This window comes from Heloderma suspectum, chromosome 5 (assembly GCF_057233095.1).
Source record: "Heloderma suspectum isolate Gila_16-S chromosome 5, 16-S_ref, whole genome shotgun sequence".
Classification (NCBI taxonomy): domain Eukaryota; kingdom Metazoa; phylum Chordata; class Lepidosauria; order Squamata; family Helodermatidae; genus Heloderma; species Heloderma suspectum.
The window spans coordinates 60,547,033-60,565,440 of NC_139462.1; the positions used below are offsets into that span (position 1 = coordinate 60,547,033).

The 18,408-nt window shown below is 45.3% G+C and overlaps 1 protein-coding gene and 1 pseudogene across 3 annotated transcripts in view; one reads left to right on the forward strand and one right to left on the reverse strand.

Moving 5' to 3' along the window:
- The window catches only part of INPP4B (inositol polyphosphate-4-phosphatase type II B), a 436,581-nt gene that overhangs the window by 266,940 nt on the left and 151,233 nt on the right, over positions 1-18,408 (reverse strand). The window lies entirely within an intron of this gene.
- On the forward strand, positions 2,783-3,932 carry LOC146343925 (uncharacterized; annotated as a pseudogene).

Genomic DNA, 18,408 nt, shown 5'->3' on the forward strand with positions numbered 1-18,408 from the left:
AAACCTTCAAAGTTTGTGCATTTTCCTTAAAAAAAATTATTTCCTGGTATTTCATCAAGACATTTTCTTTCCATTGCAGGCACATGGCAGAACATAGGGAGTGCCTTTTTGCTTTCATCATGTAGTTAATACAGTATTTGCCAAGGCTGCTTTCACTGCCAACAGGAAGCTGATGGAGAAGGCATTGTATACAAATTGAATCAGATGTTCAAATGCCGGTTGGCTCAAAACATCAGCCACAATATGGTGTTTCATGGCGTATGTCAAGTTTCAAGAAGATAGCTGGCTAATTAAAAACATCCTCGAAAATAATTAGTAGGCTTGCAAGAGAAGATCATCAATTCAATTACACCTAGAAGCACTTCCTTCATGTTAGAGTCAAGACACATTGACACTGCAGGGGAAAGCAAGCTAAACCCAAGTCACATTTGTAATAAATTATGAAAAAGCAGTTTCAAAATACATTTTGTTTTACAGTATCTCTAGCAGTAGAAAAAATATGTACGATGATATGGGTAGGGAATATTAAGCTAAATAATTAAAAATAGCCAGCAAATATTGTCACCTAATTGCTCCAACCACCAAAGATAGTGAGTCTCCTTCTTGTAAAATAAATGTGCATGGATTACAAACAGGCACTCATATCTTTACATTTACTGAAGAGCCAGCTCCAACATCAGCACCTATTTGGCAGGATGTTTCCTAAACAAGGCAAATGCAGTTCAGTGCAAACAAGTGCCCTAACCCCGGCGCCAGCTTGTCTGGCTGAAGGGGGGGGCCATTGTGGGCAGGTGGGGTGAAATGATGTAGGGGCCTCTCAGTAGTGCACCTCAGTGGCACCACCATGCAGGGAGGGGCAGGCTGAGTTACCTTAAACTCAGCCCCCCTCCCAGTCTCAGCTCTCTGGCTCAACCAGGTTTCTTAATTTACGCCAGCATCCTCCAACAGAGATTCCCCAAGAGGGCTTGGGTCCTCAAGAGGGCTTGGGTCCTCACCAAGTATCTCGACATAATATACAGGGCTTACACTGAATATGAAGGGAGCGCATGGCTGGCCTATGATGAGGCCTTCCACCGGAGGGCTGCCATTGACCCTTCCATGCGCTGGGACCTGAAAGACCAGGACCTTTGGCTCCAATTTATGACCCCTTCCAGGCCAGGCTTTGGTGACAGATCCGACAGTGGCCACATTCTCACCAAGCTGTTGCCCGCGATGGCCTCCAGGCCTATTGCGGGTCCAGGAGTTCAACACCGCTGGCTGTGCTGGGAGTTTAGCTCCAAGAGTTCCTGCTCCCGAAACTCATGCCACTTCTGTCATGAATGCTCCCTTTGTGGCTGTCAGCACTCCAGCGCCACTTGCCCAAGGGCCAGAGGTTGGAGGGCCCCCCCAAGGGAAGGCCATGGCGGCAGAAAACAGGGCAGTGGGCATCACCCCCCTCCCAAAGGGCCCCAGCCCAGTTAAGATCCTTCCACTCCTTCAACTTTTAGGGCGTTACCCGAACCGGAGGGATGCGATCTACTTGGAATGCGGCTTCACACTGGGTTTTAGGATCCCCTTCAAGTGTCCGCATAGGCCGTGTTTGACCGGTAATCACCGGTCTGTCCTTAGCATGCAGCGCTTGGTTCAAGATAAAATCAACAAGGAAGTTCTTGCGGAATGAGTCATCGGCCCCTTTTCCACGCCCCCAATACCCAACCTTCAGACTTCCCCTTTGGCAATTGTCCCCAAGAAATCTCCTGGACAGTTCAGGTTAATTCACGACCTCTCCTTCCCCAAGGGCCGGTCTGTCAATGATGAGATCCTGGATTATCTATGTTCTGTGCGTTATACCTCCTTTGATACGGCGGTGGCCATGATACGGGACCTTGGCCGTGGGGCATTGCTGGGCAAGTGTGATATCAAATCCGCCTTTCGCATTTTGCCTACCAATCTCGTGGACTTTGATTTGTTGGGATTCTACTTCCAGGACAAATTTTACATTGACCACGTCCTCCCCATGGGATGCTCCATCTCTTGCGCCATGTTTGAAATGTTCAGTACCTTTCTGGAATGGGCCATAAGGGATAGGACGGACTCCGACAATGTGATTCATTATTCAGATGACTTCCTGTTTGCTGGAACTGGGAGCGGCAGTCAATGCTCTGACTTAATCAGTGCATTCGTATCCCTTTCCTTGGACTTAGGCGTCCCTTTGGCACACGAGAAGACAGAGGGTCCATCTGTTACTTTGACATTCTTAGGGATCAAACTTGATACCCTCACACACTGTTCTTGCCTCCCTCACGATAAACTGCTAGTCCTTAGGGATAAGCTCCAGACCATCCTGCAACTTCGTAAAGTCTCCCTCAGAGTGCTGCAGGAAGTAGTGGGGCATTTGAACTTCGCTTGTAGGGTGGTGGCCCCCAGCCGCGCCTTCCTGCGACGGCTCTGCTGGGCAATGCGGGGTCTTAAGCTCCCACATCATCGCACCAGAGTCACCTCCGCCATGCGCATGGACCTGCAGGTATGGCTTAAATTCCTGAGGGAATTTAATGGCATCTCCTTCGGGAGGCGCGAGTTGCTTCTTTGAGCCGACCTGCAGATTCATTCGGACGCTGCTGGCACCTTCGGTTTCGGTCTAATATGGCAGGAGCAATGGTGCCTTGGTCAATGGCCAGAAAGCTGGGCCACTGCCAGTATTTGTCAGGACCTCGTCTTCCTGGAATTCTTCCCCATTTACGTGGCAATGCACATTTGGGCAGACCTGAGGGCCAATTCCATCGCCCTCTTTTGGTGCGACAACATGGCCGTTGTGCACATCATTAATACATTGTCCTCCAGAAACCAGAGGGTCATGGTTTTAGTTAGAGTATTTACCCTCAAATGCCTACGCTACAACATCTGGTTCCGCGCCCACCACGTACTGGGTCTGGGGAACCCAATTGCCGATGCGTTGTCACAAAACCAGATCGACAGATTCCGTGTGTTAGTCCCATGGGCACATCCGCTACCAGACCCCATGCCAGCCGGATTATGGGAGATTGGAGTTCTCAAGTTGAACACGCTATCCTGAATTCTATAGCCCCCAGCACTAGAGCCACCTACAAGAGAGCAGGTAGGGAGTTTCGCACCTTCAGGAGTGGACTTCAATTACAGGACTCTTGGCCCTTACCTATGGACCACTTGTTACAGTTCTGTGTACACCTGCGTAACAAGGGGCTATCCACTAGGACCATTACGGGGAGGCTTGCCGCTTTGGCCTTCTGGGCCAAAGTGCGAGGGGTTGAGGACTCCACCTCGGATTTCCGAGTTAGGTGGGCAATTCAAGGTTGGGCTCGGATGTCACCTGCCCTGCCAGATTCCGGGCATCCTTTGTCTCCGGTTATCCTTCTAGGGCTCCAGGGATTGTGGCCCTCCATTTGCTCTTCTCCATACGAAGCCTCCCTCTTTCATGCTGCAGCTTTAACGGCCTTCTTTGGGGCCTTAGGATTTCAGAACTGGTCTGGTCTTCCAAATCTGACTCAACCAGGAGGGCCTTAAGGTACTCCGATGTGCAGATCCATCCCAACCTGATCCACCTCCGTATTCGACGGTCAAAAACCGATCAGTCTGGCAAGGGAGCATTGGTGGAACTCAGCCGGGCCCAGGGCGAGGAGTTATGCCCTGCCAGGGCCTTGCAGGTTTTTCTGGAACACCGCAGGGCGAGTGAGGGTCCCCTATTCTGCCATAATGACAGTTCACCGCTGACAAAGTTCCAATTCTGGGCAGTCACTAAGTCAGCCTTATCCATACTGGGTTTGGGTCATTATCGTTTTGGAACCCACTCTTTCCACATTGGGGCAGCCTCTACAGCAGCTGCCGTAGGTTTTTCATCTAAGCACGTGAGGGCTGTAGGGAGATGGCGCTCCAGGGCCTTCCGGTCCTACATTCGCGAGTTGCCCGATACTTCATAATGCTTTTCTTCGCCTTCCCCAATGTTTTATTCTTTAGATAGGATTCAACCTATGCCGGTACGGGTGCTCATTTGTGGACACAGTATGGCATTTTGGGCTGCTCGCAGAGCTTCTACGTCGGCCTTCAGATCTCGGCTGCAGTTTCCCCAAAAGGTGGCGATACAGTGGCTTGGCCGGCGGGGTATGCGATGGGACTCACTCTTTCCCACCCTGTTTCATCAAGGTTTGGTCAGTTTTCCTCCACAGGTCCTGGTGCTGCACCTGGGAGGGAACGACCTGGGCTGCAAGCCTGGAAAAGGCTTAGTCGAGCAGGCGTTGGTCGATTTACAGACAATCCAACATCGTTGGCCAGGGGTGACCATATGGTGGTCCTCGATGCTCCCGAGAATCAAGTGGAGGGCGCAGAGTAATGCTGCCATGGAACGGGCTTGGTGGAAGGTGAACAGAGAACTGGCACGGGGGCTGTCAGAACACGCTGATGGGTGCATCACCCACCAGGGAATTCTGTGGACAAGGAGGGAGCTTTACAGGCAGGACGGTGTCCACCTGTCGGACGTAGGGAACAACATATTTTTGTCCGATCTGCAAAGGGGCCTGCGGGAAGTTCTTCTGCGCAGGTGGGGGGAGTTTCACAAGCAATAGGCTTGTGACTCCTGTGGGGGCTAGGACGGGCAGAACCTGAAAGAGATTAGGGATGGTGTGCATGCAGAGGCACCTTATGGTGACAGGTGATGCCTGAGGCCCCCCGAATGGGTTGTGCGGCTTGGCGGGGGGATAAGGGTTGCCTGGGAGAGCAACCCTTCCTCACTCACCCAGGTGTTGTGCGGCACCGGGTTGGGGGTGACACGGGAAGGTCTACCTCCCCCAGAAGTGGCAGTTCGGAGGGATGGCGAGATCATCGCCACTCCTCAGGCTGGGTGTGTTTTCGCCCAAGAAGTGCCAGCTAGCCGCTGACAGTTAGATGCCTGTCCTTGTTACCCCTTTGCAGGTATTTCAACAAATGTGGCCCAATTTTCAACCCAAGCTTGTTGTCTGCGTCTTCTTTAACCCATCTCCACTCGCAATGCACACTTCAGTTGTCTACCAAAAGGACACAAACTATGCCAACTTCTACATGTTTCACAGTGATTCTGCAGCAATACTCTAGCAATGCACACAAATTGGGCCCAGGAGATTATGGCCTGGTACACACCCACATTTTTTAAAAAATTGTGGATTGTCATGAACAAAGCAGCGTGCTGGTCCATGCTACCAATCACTCTGGCGGAGGAGCAGCTAAACAAGCCTAGTGTTGTGTGCAGACAAGAACCTCTGACTTGCCTCTCTCCCAGCAAGCCATCAAAAGAAACCAAAAACATCTAGCTTGCCAGACGAGAGACAAGTCTGAGATCCTGGTTCACACACAATGCTAAATAAACTACAGATGGTTGCTTAGCTGCTCCTGCTTGCAGCGGATGTGATTTTTTTTAAGGGGTTTCATTACATGTGAACTGGCCCTATGAATAGCCTTTAATGACTAATCAATGCACACAATGAAAAAAACCATATACAGCATCTGAGGCTGAGTACACAGTAGCCCATGGTAGACTGGATCGCCAGAAATAGCTTCCGAAACACAGGACATATTTGGATGCAACACGAACCCATAGTTTGTTTTAACTGTGGTTTGTTTAACAAGCAAGGATTTGTTTTGTAGGCAAGCAAAAAAAGGGGGGTTGTTTCACCAAATGTTGTTTGCTTTCCCTCACCTCCTTTTGGGATACCCTCTGCTATCCCAAATGCCTTTGCAGTGGCCAAAGACTGGCGCAACCTTCCTGTGTCACCAGTTCTCCAACCATTCGCCAGTTTCCTCTTGCTGCTCCTGTTCGTGCTGTTTATACACAGCCGATGTGATGGTGGCACATGGTTCTCCACAATACACACCTCCCCAGGAGAAAGGGCTCTCTGGAGCATGGACCAGTTTGAGCGGTGTTGCTTTTCACATGACTGTTGATCCTCAGTGTTCGGAATGAGCAGTGTGAATTGGCCAGCTACATGCCTACGTGAAATCAATCCAAGGTGCCTTTGGCCAGTTTACACTGTAATCCTCCCTCTGAGCCATGAAAGGAGCTCATGATGACAGGGAGACCTCGTTAGTCTGAGCAAGCGCAGACTTCTCCTGGAGAAGATGAGGCTGCTTCTGAGGAGGCTGTTTTGGAGGTGGCTTGGCTTGGGTAGCTGTCGATATCATCCTAGCGAAGCTGATTGTCCAGATGTTCCAGGAACAGATGATGCAGTCCGCCTAGCTGTTGTTGGAGCTGTTTGTCTTGACTGCTTCTGCTTTCTCCAGTGTACCTGGGGGTGACATCTCTTCTATCCAGGAGGGGAATGGCTACTTTGTCATAGAATGGCACAGTACTGGTTCTTTCTTATAACAGCATGGTGTACTGCATGGTAGAGACTTAAAAAACTCATTCATCTTTCCATGGCACTCATAAGCTGAACAATTAAACCCCTCAGGGCCCGTTAAATGCCTCCTCATCATGGTACATATTATGGAATTCCTTTTGCACTGCTGAAATTATCCATAGGTCAACAAAGACCCCTACATCTTCCTTGCTACAATATTTGGCCCTTTGCCTCTGGGACACCAGCTACTGGGAGTCCTGGGGTTCTCAGAAGCAACAGAGGGAGTCTTAGACATTAGCAGGGGTTTGGTCTTTAGCAGCTAATCTAAAATTCCTAGAGAATGCAGTTTACTGTATTAATTACAAAAAAGTAAATCTTTTCCATTTAATGCTATCACTATATATATTAATGCTCCAGTAAATATTGAGAACTTATTGTACTCAAGCCCTGTATCCCATCTAGATGCATGGGAGTTTCACCAGGATTTACTTCCAACTGCAACTATTCACATTTTATGGCATGCTATTACCATGGATCCAGGTTTTGGGAGCAGTTTTTGGAGGGAATAAAAAACTGAAATAGGTATACATGTGAAGAAGTCTCACCAGTGAACCCTTTAAATCCTGCCCATTGACTGTAGTTCAGGCCTCTAGTTTTGGCTTTGTCATTTACTGTACTCACACCCACATGTATATAATATGCTCTCTACCATCCTCGTCCTCTTCCTGCATCTGAAACGGTTTTAATGTTTTCCAGCCGTGTATCACTTGTTAATCCTATTGTATAGGATCACTATACTTTTCTAACAGAGTTTTTTTGTGATAATTTGTTTTTATGTGACAAATGTTGCCTTTCCAAATAGTTAAAACTGGATGGTGCACTTAGAAAGTGCATTTCGAAACATAGTAATTCTAAATTGCAATCACAGGAGTGGAAAATGCTTGAGAATATCATTGAACCAGTCTAAAACAGAAAGCACTATCACTGCTAACAACCATATGTTGTAACTACAGTAGAATGGAAGCTTTGATACGTAAATTGTATCTGCAGGATATGTCTAGTATAGGCATCAGAGGCTCTTAATTCACAAAGCTGACAGAATCCTGAATTCTTGTTCAAATTAGTAATGATGAAATCATCTATTGCTTATTGACGATGCAGCGCTAAAGATGCCTTGAAAGTAAAGCTTTCAAACAAATATAAAGAATTAATTTTTAAAAAAATCTTTGGTGACTTTTTAAAAAAAATACAGTAATCATTCTACTTTTTAAATGGTAACTTTATACAGTAGATACTTCCATATGATTACCGTGGTAATCAAGGATTTCAAATTAACACAAAATTATCTCACTCCAGTTTCCTCTCAATGGCCTCCCCATACACTAGGGTGCTCAGAGGAGATCCTGCTCCAAACCTCTCGTTTATCAGAAGGCAGCTTAATGGGGACAAGGAGCAGGGCCTTTTTAATAATGACACCTATTCCCATCTCCAGAGAGGTTCACCAGGCCACTTTTGTCTTCAACTTCCAGAAACAGGCTGACATTTATTTCAACAAGTATTCTGAAAGAGAAACAAATTGTATATCTTGCTATGGTATCTGCTGTGGCTTTAAAATTATTTGTTTTTTTATTTTTGATGATAACTTATTTTCATTGGAATGTTCCAAATATAGAGTTTTAGAGTGCTTCTTTCTGTTTATTCTGTTGAGAGGCATGATGTGGGACCATTAAGACAGGTTGGCAGTGTATAAATCCACAAACAGATGTATATAGAACTAATCTAATATTTTAGTACCTATGGAACAAGTAGGTTTATCCTAAAAGGGCACATATTGACTGCAATCTAGAAATCTCAAAAAATGGCAAGTCTTCAAAGTGTTTGCCAAACAGCAGAACTTAACTTACTTCATTTCACTAATGCCTGAATCTTAAGACTTCCTTTGCCAACAACTGGAACAAAGCAACACTGGTTTTGCAGGGAATAATTCTGGGGTTTTGGAAGTTTCTGGATTTTTTAGATATCTTAAACACACATGCCAGTGTAAGCTGTAAAGTCTGACTGAATAACTGCTTAGTTAGTGAAACCAGCATAGCATTAGCTGTCCTGGAAAGGCATACTTTTACAGCACATAGGAAATTGCTGGGTGCTGTACAAAAATTAATACACAACACAGGTCCTGCCCCAGGTTTACAGTCTAAGAATAAAGAGAAGACACATTATGGGGGAAGAAAAAAGGAAACTAAAATGGGGGAAGGGTTAGTCAGGTAAGGTTTGGCAAGGATGAACGTATGTGTTTTAAGGAAGTGCTTTCATGTAAACGCAAAGGTAGAAAGTTGGGTGTCAAGCAGATAGGCCATGTCCAGTTATTTTTCATGTGCTGATAACTTGCCTTTCCTACATGCCTTTCTGTGTTCAATATTGAGCACAGAACATACAAACCCCACAGCTTGGCAGCTCACCACATCTGAAGCTGCCTTGCAAACTGTTCTGCATCAACAAAACCTAGCTTGAATAGAGCCTTTGCAGCACTTCTTCAGTAAAGGCGAAGGGCTGTAGCTCAGTGGCAGAGTACATGCCTCTTTAAAGGCCCCAGGTTCAATCCCTGGCATCTTCAGGTAGGACTGGGAAAGTTTCCAATCCGAAACTTGGGAGAGATGCTGCCAATCAGTGTAGACGATATGGAGCTAGATGGACCAATGGTCTGACTCCATATATTGCGGATTCCTGCTTTCCAATTAAGCCAAGTCCCATAATTATACTTGCCACTGTTCAGCACCTTCAGTTTCACAGTGCGCATCATACAGTAGCAGCTAAACACACTGAATAGCTCACATCCGCAATTAGAAAATTCGGACAAAATCCAACAAAAGCGAAATCATCTTTAAATGTCATTCATTTCACTGGGAGAGTTAAGCGTGTTTTACTTGCTACAACTCCAGTTAAATGTGCTCACTACACAAAGCTTCTGGTTTACCCCAAAGCTGCTCAGCAGCAAGTGGTAAGATTAAAAAAAAGTAAGGCAGAGTAAGTTCTGCAACAAGAGACATGTCTACTACTACTGTTAGGATTCACTACCTAGCCCAGGGTGCTTCCAGGAAAACCAGTGGGTTGTTGGGGAGCCATGCCTGCCTTTTCCACATTAGTGCACAATCCATAATCAGCTCCTTTGCAGGTTGTGAAACATGACATGTGAACCTTGACAGCTGGGTTGTTTAGGGGCTAAACAACCCTGTAATTAAACCATGGCTTGCTGTTGGGTTAACAGCTGTCTGGGCTTGCATGTTACACTACACAACCTACAAAGGAGCTGATCACGGGTTGTGCTGTGAAGTATAAGAGGCAGGTGCACTGCAAGCAGCGTGCCTGCATGTCCCTGGCAACCCATCGGTTTTTAAAATGATGAGTTGTCATTATGTGCGAATCAGGTCAATGGCTTGCATGTTCGCAAGGGATGCCAAGATGAAACCCAGGCTGCTGAAGAGATGCAGCAGTTATTAAAAGATAATGGAGATCCTTTCCAAAGGAATTCAAGCTATTATGGTATAAGCAAAATATACCCGTGAACAAAAACCTTTGCACAAAACTGCCACTGTGTTGTTGTTTTTAAACCATAGTGCTGGAATCCATCCACAAAAAATTTTCCATACAAAATATTCAAGCTCTAGATATTCATTTAAAAATCCCTATTCAGATATTTACTTATGCTACATTAACAGTCCCTGCTGCTCCCCCAAGGTGTTTCATTCTACATTGCGATAACAGCCAACTTTCGTTGCTCCTCAAAGCAACTAATTTTTACTCCACAACTTTTAAATTGTGTAAAAGCCCAAAACTTACTAAAACCATCAACTAATAGCAGAATAATAAGTCACTTTCGTTGCTCCTCAAAGCAACTAGTTTTTACTCCACAACTTTTAAATGGCCCAACACTTACTAAAACCATCAACTAATAGCAGAATAATAAGTCACTGGCAAGCACACAGCCCCGCATGAAACAAGCCCCGTGCTGCTCTGAAAACTTATCCACAGGGCAGTTTCCCACTTTCTGGATGAGAAAGTGGGGGAGGAGACAGATCTTGAAAAAACAGCTGTTCACATCAAAGTGCAGTTTATTGAGACTGGATCACATGCAGGCACTTTTAAGCATTTAGCCTCTAATTTGCATCATTACCTGAAAATCTGCCAGCGGAATTGCATGCAAGACAAAACCACTCTCCCCTTGGATTCTCAAGACTTCTAAAAGTTGTATATATTTAAAAAGCTGATCCTAATACAATGAGGACAAACCATTAGGTTCTACAGTGACTGGGTTCGCATGACACAACTCATTGTGGGTAGAAAGCCATGATGGGTTATCGTGCGAACCCAAACCGCTTCCCACAGGGTGGCTTATTTTTGGACAACAAGCCACCCTGACAAGCCATGGCTTGTTCAACCCACAATGGGTTGTCATGTCGTCCTAACCCAGCAGAGCAATTTCATCATGGGTTATAGGGATTGGCTAGAGAGCTGCTCGGCAAGAGCAGCAAAAAACCCCGCCGCTCTTGGCGATCTCGCCCTTGTCATGGCCAGTGACAGCCCCTATACCAATGCCCAAGCGGCACTTTGGAGCAACCATCACAGCTTTGCCACCCTTTTAAAATTATTTTTTCAGGCCCAGAGATTTGCACAAGTCTGTTAGTGCAGGGTTTTTAAATTATTATTTTTGCCGGTCTTTCGGAATGCACAAATGCGCTCTTACTGACCGGGGAGTCTTGCTTGGTCCATTTCCTTGTCTGTTTCAGCTGTCAAAGGGAGCAGTGAAGTGGAGAAGGTAACAGACATGAAAACAGATAAGGTGAACTTCCGTATAGGCTATTAATTTGCACACACTTGCCAGGGACCAAGTGCCGAGCTGCCATTGGAGAAGCACCAGGAAGGGCGGGAAATGACAAAAGCAGGAGCACCAAGGCAGGAGGGACAGTAGTATCTCCCCCTTGGCAGTGCGATCCTGTTGCTTTCCAGCATTAGATTGACAGTTTTTGGTGTCTGCCATCTTTTCAACACTTCCTGAGTCTCAGGTAAAGGGAGCTTTTAACTCCCTCACCCCTTTTCACAGCTCTTTTGGAGCACTTACTGCTGTGGTCACCTTGGTCCCTGACAGATCTAGAAAAAACCCATTTGCTCCATCCCATTCCACCACCCCCTGCTTTTTTAAAGTGGAAATTTGCACATTTGGGGGAATTGGAAATTAAATGCCAATTTGATGGCTAGAAAGTAAATGGAGGGGAATTTTGCACGAATCTACTGGCTTGTAATAAATGGAGGGGAACTTTGTGTATCTGCATTAACTGCTCCTTTATTGCAGGTGAACCACAGAATCATAGAATAGTAGGGTTGGAAGGGGCTTATAAGACCATTGAGTCCAACCCCGTGCTCAATGCAGGAAGACAAGTCAAAGCATCCCTGACAGATGGCTCCCCGGTACACAAAGCTCACCAAAGTTCACAACCCAGCTGTCAAGGTTTGCATGTCATGCTGCACAACCTGCGAAGGAGTTGATTGTGGATGGTGCACTAATGTGGAAAAGGCAGGCATGGCTCCCTGACAACCCATTGGTTTTTCTGGAAGTACCCTGGGCTAGGTAGTGAATCCTAACAGTAGTAGCAGACATGTCTCTTGTTGCAGAACCTCCATTTACTTACCAGCCAGTAGATTTGTGCAAAATTCCCCTCCATTTACTTCCCAGCCTCCAAACCATCATGCATTTCTGAGTGCCAAAAAATGCACAAATTTCCACGACTTAAAAAAAACAAAATCAGAGGGAGGCAAAATGGGACACAGCAAATGGAGGGTTTTTAGAACTGTTAGGGACCTGTAGTAAACACAGGAGTAAGTGCTTCAAACCCCTTCATGGATCACTGCCTTGTTGTAGCAAAGGGGCTTGCGTAACTCAGTGAAGCCATAAGCTATGCCATGCAGGGCCACCCAAGATGGACAGGTCATGGCAGAGAGTTCTGACAAAATGTGGTCCACTGGAGAAGGAAATGGCAACCCACTCCAGTATTCTTGCCAAGAAAACCTCATGGAACGTATCACAAGGCTAAAAGATATGATGCCAGAAGATGAGCCCCTCAGGTCGGAAGGTGTCCAATATACTACTGGGGAAGAGCAGAGGGAATTTCCAAGTCGTGCCAGAAAGAGTGAAGCGGCTGGGCCAAAGCCAAAAGGACACTCAGCTGTGAATGTGTCTGGTGGTGAAAAGACAATCTGATGCTGTAAAGAACAATATTGTTTAGGAACCTGGAATGTAAGATCAATGAATCAAGGTAAGCTGGAGGTGGTCAAACATGAGATGGCAAGATTGAACATCGACATCTTGGGAATCAGCGAACTAAAATAGACAAGCATGGGTGAATTTAATTCAGGTGACCATCATATCTACTACTGTGGGCAAGAATCCCTTAGAAGAAATGGAGTAGCACTCATAGTCAACAAAAGGGTGGGAAAAGCAGTACTGGGGTACAATCTCAAAAATGATAGAATGATCTCAGTACGAATCCAAGGCAAACCATTCAGCATCACAGTAATTCAAGTCTATGCCCCAACCACTGAGGCTGAAGAAGCTGAGGTTGATCGGTTCTATGAAGACCTACAACACCTTCTAGAACTAATACCAAAAAAAGGATGTCCTTTTCATCATAGGGGATTGGAATGCCAAAGTAGGAAGTCAAGAAATCACCGGGATAACAGGCAAGCATGGCCTTGGTGTACAAAATGAAGCAGGACAAAGGCTAATAGCGTTTTGCCAAGAGAACACGCTGATCATAGAAAACATTCTTTTCCAACAGCACAAGAGGCGACTCTACACATGGACATCACCAGATGGTCAATATCAAAATCAGATTGATTATGTCCTTTGCAGCCAAAGATGGAGAAGCTCTATACAGTCAGTAAAAACAAGACCTGGAGCTGACTGTGGCTCAGATCATGAGCTTCTTGTTGCAAAATGTCGACTTAAATTGAAGAACGTAGGAAAAACCACTAAACCATTCAGGTATGACCTAAATAGGGATGTCAGAGAATTTCACCACGAATCTCGGGGAGGCCGAATGCCAGCACATTCGACCCCCCGAAATCGGTGGAGAAACAGTCTGCCCCCCCACCCCCCGAAACGGGACTTACCTTGGGCGAATCTTCCTGGCAGTGGCGGCTCCAGCAGCGGTTCGGTGGCGGTTTGGCGGTAGCGGCGGCCGGTCTTCCGACCAGCTGCCGCCGCCACCATTTCCAGTAAAAAAAAAAAAAAAAGTGATAGGCTACATAAAGATTTACGTAGCCTATCACGGCTAGATTTTTAAAAAATACCGTGATAGGCTACGTAAATGTTTACGTAGCCTATCACAGATGATTTAAAAGAAAGAAAAAATGTGCGTACGCAAATGGCGGCGCCCATGGGCGCCGCCATTTCCGTACGCGCGTTTTTTTTCCTTTTAAATCAGCCGTGATAGGCTACGCAAACATTTACGTAGCCTATCATGGCTGACTGCAGGGATTAGCCAGATTAGCCTTTGCCAGCATACACCTAAAAAAGCCTGCCCGGTTCTGGAATAACATTCTTTGAACTGATGAAACCAAGATTAACTTGTAACAGAATGATGGGAAGAGAAAAGTATGGAGAAGGAAAGGAACAGCTCATGATCCAAAGCATACCACATCATCTGTCAAACATGGTGGAGGCAGTGTTATGGCATGGGCATGTATGGCTGCCAATGGAACCAGGTCACTGGTGTTTATTGATGACCTGACTGCTGATCAAAGCAGCAGGATGAATTCTGAAGTGTATAGGGCTATACTTTCTGCTCAGATTCAGCCAAATGCTGCCAAACTGATAGGATGCCACTTCATATTGCAGATGGATCATGACCCAAAACATACAGCAAAAGCTACCCAAGAGTTTCTCAAGGCAAAGAAGTGGGATGTTCTTCAATGGCCAAGTCAGTCAACTGATCTCAACCCAATAGAGCATGCTTTTCACTTACTGAAGACAAGACTGAAGGCAGAAAGACCCACAAACAAGCAGCAGTTGAAGGCAGCTGCAGTAAAGGCCTGGCAAAGCATCTTGAGGGAGGAAACTCAGCATTTGGCCATGTCCATGGGTTCCAGACTTCAGGCAGTCATTGAGCGCAAAGGATTTTCATCCAGGTATTAAAGGCGATCCTTCACTTTGAAATGATGTTGGTTTGTTCCATTACTTATGAGCCACCAACAATGGGTGTGTGTGTATGCCACTGGGTGTCCTTCCTGAATGGTTAGTGCCCCACTTTTGTCCAACCCCTTGAATTACAGCTGAAAGTCCTGACTTCGCTCCCAACTGGGTGTGTTTCCTTTCAACTTCAATGTGGTGGTGTACAGAGGCCAACTGCCAAAACAGTTATCCTTGTTCCAATATTTCTGGCCCTGACTGTAGCTGAGGGAAGCGAAAAGCAAGGGAGAAAGGGGAAGATATACCCAACTGAATGCAGAGTTCCAGAGAACAGCAAGGAGAGACAAGAAGGCCTTCTTAAATCAACAATGCAAAGAAATCGAGGAAAACAACAGAATGAGGAAGACTAGAGATCTTTTCAAGAAAATCGGAGATCTCAAGGGAACGTTTTGTGCAAAGACGGGCATGATAAAGCACAAAGAAGGCAGGGACCTAACAGAAGCAGATGAGATTAAGAAGAGGTGGAAAGCATACACAGAAGAACTATACAGGAAAGATCTTAATGCCCCTGATAGCCATGATAGTGCGGTCACTGAACTTGAGCCGGACATCCTAGACAGCGAAGTCAAGTGGGTCTTAGGAACCATTACTAACAACAAAGCTAGCGGAGATGACAATATTCCAGCTGACCTATTTAAGATCCTAAAAGATGATGCTGTGAAAGTGCTGCACTCAATATGCCAATACATTTGGAACACACAACAGTGGCCACAAGACTGGAAAAGGTCAGTTTACATTCCACTTCCAAAGAAGGGCAACGCCAAAGAGTGTTCAAACTACTGTACAATTGCGCTCATTTCACATGCCAGCAAGGTGATGCTCAAAATCCTACAAGCTAGGCTTCAGCAGCATGTGAACCGAGAACTACTGGAAGTACAAGCTGGGTTTAGAAGAGGCAGAGGAACTAGAGATCAAATCACCAACATTCACTGGATCATGGAGAAAGCAAGAGAATTCCAGAAAAATGTCTATTTCTGCTTCATTGACTACGCTAAAGCCTTTGATTGTGTGGATCACAACAAACAGTGGCAAATTCTGAAAGTGATGGGAGTACCAGACCACCTTACCTGTCTCCTGAGAAACCTGTACGAGGGTCAAGAAGCAACAGTAAGAACCAGACATGGAACAACCAATTGGTTCCAAATTGGGAAAGGAGTACGACAAGGCTGCATATTGTCACCCTGCTTATTTAACTTATATGCAGAATACATCATGAGAAATGCTGGGTTGGATGAATCACAGGTGAAATTAAGATTGCCGGGAGAATTATCAACAACCTCAGATATGCAGACGATACCACCCTAATGGCAGAAAGCAAAGAGGATCTAAAGAGCCTCTTGTTGAGGGTGAAAGAGGAGAGTGCAAAAGCTGGTTTGAAACTCAACGTTAACAAAACTCAGATCATGGCATCTGGCCCCATCACTTCCTGGCATACAGAAGGGGAAGAAATGGAAGCAGTGACAGATTTTATTTTCTTGGGCTCCAAGATCACTGCAGACAGTGACTGTAGCCATGGAATTAAAAGACACTTGCTCCTTGGGAGGAAAGCTATGGCAAACCTAGACAGCATAGTAAGAAGCAGAGACATCACCTTGCTGACAAAGGTCCGTATAATCAAAGCTATGGTTTTCCTAGTAGTAACGTATGGCTGTGAGAGCTGGACTATAAGGAAGGCTGAGTGCCGAAGAATTGATGCTTTCGAACTGTGGTGCGGAGAAGACTCTTACGAGTCCCCTGGACTGCAAGGAGGTCAAATCAGTCAATCCTAAAGGAAATCAACCCTGAGTGCTCATTGGAAGGACAGATACTGAAACTGAAGCTCAAATATTTTGGCCGCCTAATGCGAAGAGAAAACTGTCTGGAAAAGACCCTGATGCTGGGAAAGACTGAAGGCCAAAGGAGAAGGGGACGGCAGAGGATGAGATGGCTAGATAGCATCACCGATGCAATGAATATGAACTTGAGCACGCTCTGGGAGACAGTGGAGGACAGGAAGGCCTGGCGTGCTATGGTCCATGGGGTCACGAAGAGTCGGACACGACTTAATGACTGAACAACAAAGTGCTTCAAAAAAGAGTTGCGAAAGTTGGAGGGGTTAAGATCTCCCCGTTTCAGAGTACCTGGAAACTCAGAGACGTGTTGAAAAGGTGGGGGACACTGAGAATTGTCAGTCCACCACTGAAAAGTCACAGGATCACACTGCCAAGGGGGAGATAGCATGTGTGTGTGTCCCCTTTGGTGCACCAAGTTTTGCTGCTGTTTTCCCGTTTTCGGTGCTCCTCCATTGACAGCTTAGCACTTGGTCCCTGGCAAGTGTACATAAATTAGCCTATATGAAATCTTGCCTTGTCAATTTCCATGTCTGTTACCTTCTCCACTTCATTGCTCCCTCTGACAGCTCAAACAGACAAGGAAATTGACTAGGCAAGACTCCATATATCGGATGGCCTAAGAGCGCACTGGTGCAATTCCAAAAGACAACAACAACAACAGAACAGATTTGCACAAATCTCTGCAGCTCAGAAAAAAATACAACCCCAATTGTGCATTTTTGAGGTTCTGAAAAAAACAAACAAACCCACAGACAAAAAGGGGTCTCAATCAGCATGGAGAAGGGTAGACAAGAAAGGTTCTGTCACAAAGGATACTGGGATAACAGGTGGAAGAACAAGGGTGAAGGAGGCGAAGAACAACCCATGATGAGCCCAACTGGTTGTTCCGCGATCAGCCCACACTGTGTAGCTTATTTGCAGGGAAGCTTAGCGTGTCGTACAAATACAGCCATTGTCTTAAAATGCATCACTTCAATATAAAACAGAGTGCAATTTTAAAAGCCCTTATTTTCCTAGACAGTATATGGTTTTCTTAACATGGCTGCAGATAGAACTGTCATAATTATATACAAGATGAGAAGCCAATCTGCCTATAACATGTTGGGAGTTGCTTCTTCAGTAACAAATTTGTGTATGCATCCTTTTATGCATGGTTTTTGCCTATAAAATTATATTTAATGAACCAGATCGGACATGACATTTAATTCTGGAATACTGAATCAGAGCCATTACAATCCCACATCAGTTGCATTTTTATCATTATCTCTTTGACAGTAAGCTGTATCCTGCCTAAATATTTAAAGGAAAAATAATAATGTGCTGGAAATAAGAAAAAGAAGAGGGAAAGAGAACTGATGCATCATGTTGATTCTTACTTACTGAGCACTACTGAAACATCTGCTTTATTCTTGAACTCCACAATACATCACCGCTCCAGGATTACTAACTCAGAGGCTTCACAACTCAGTAAAGGGACATAAATAGCAAAGCATTCAGACTTAGCACTCTGAATGGATCATGTCCGTTCATTCATATTATTTCCTAATCATTATGGTATAATGGAGCGAACCAAGAAAGTCAAACGATTTGAATAAAATTATCCTCATTAAAGGGGTTCACATTGTTTCCATAGGGATTTTATACAGGTTTTATACAGGTTTGTCTGCTAATGTGGCAAACTAGGCAACTTTATTACCGATAAATATGTGTTTACCATCTTATAATGAGCAGTATTTAAATTCTGAAGGCCAACATGGACCAACCCTTTGTATTGCTTCAACCACCTCGATCTTGGGAGATGTTGAACAAGGTCCAAACTAGTAAACAGCATTGTAAATCAGTAGCAGCATATCCTGCACACAATATATTTTCTCATGAAGAATGTTTATATCTCTGAAGTCACAGTTTGTGGACATAAAGGCAAGACTGTGCCTTTCTTGCCTTAACATTACTGAAAACTAAAATAGTGTTCATAACCATGTTGTTATAGAAACAAACTATACCAGGGAGAAGC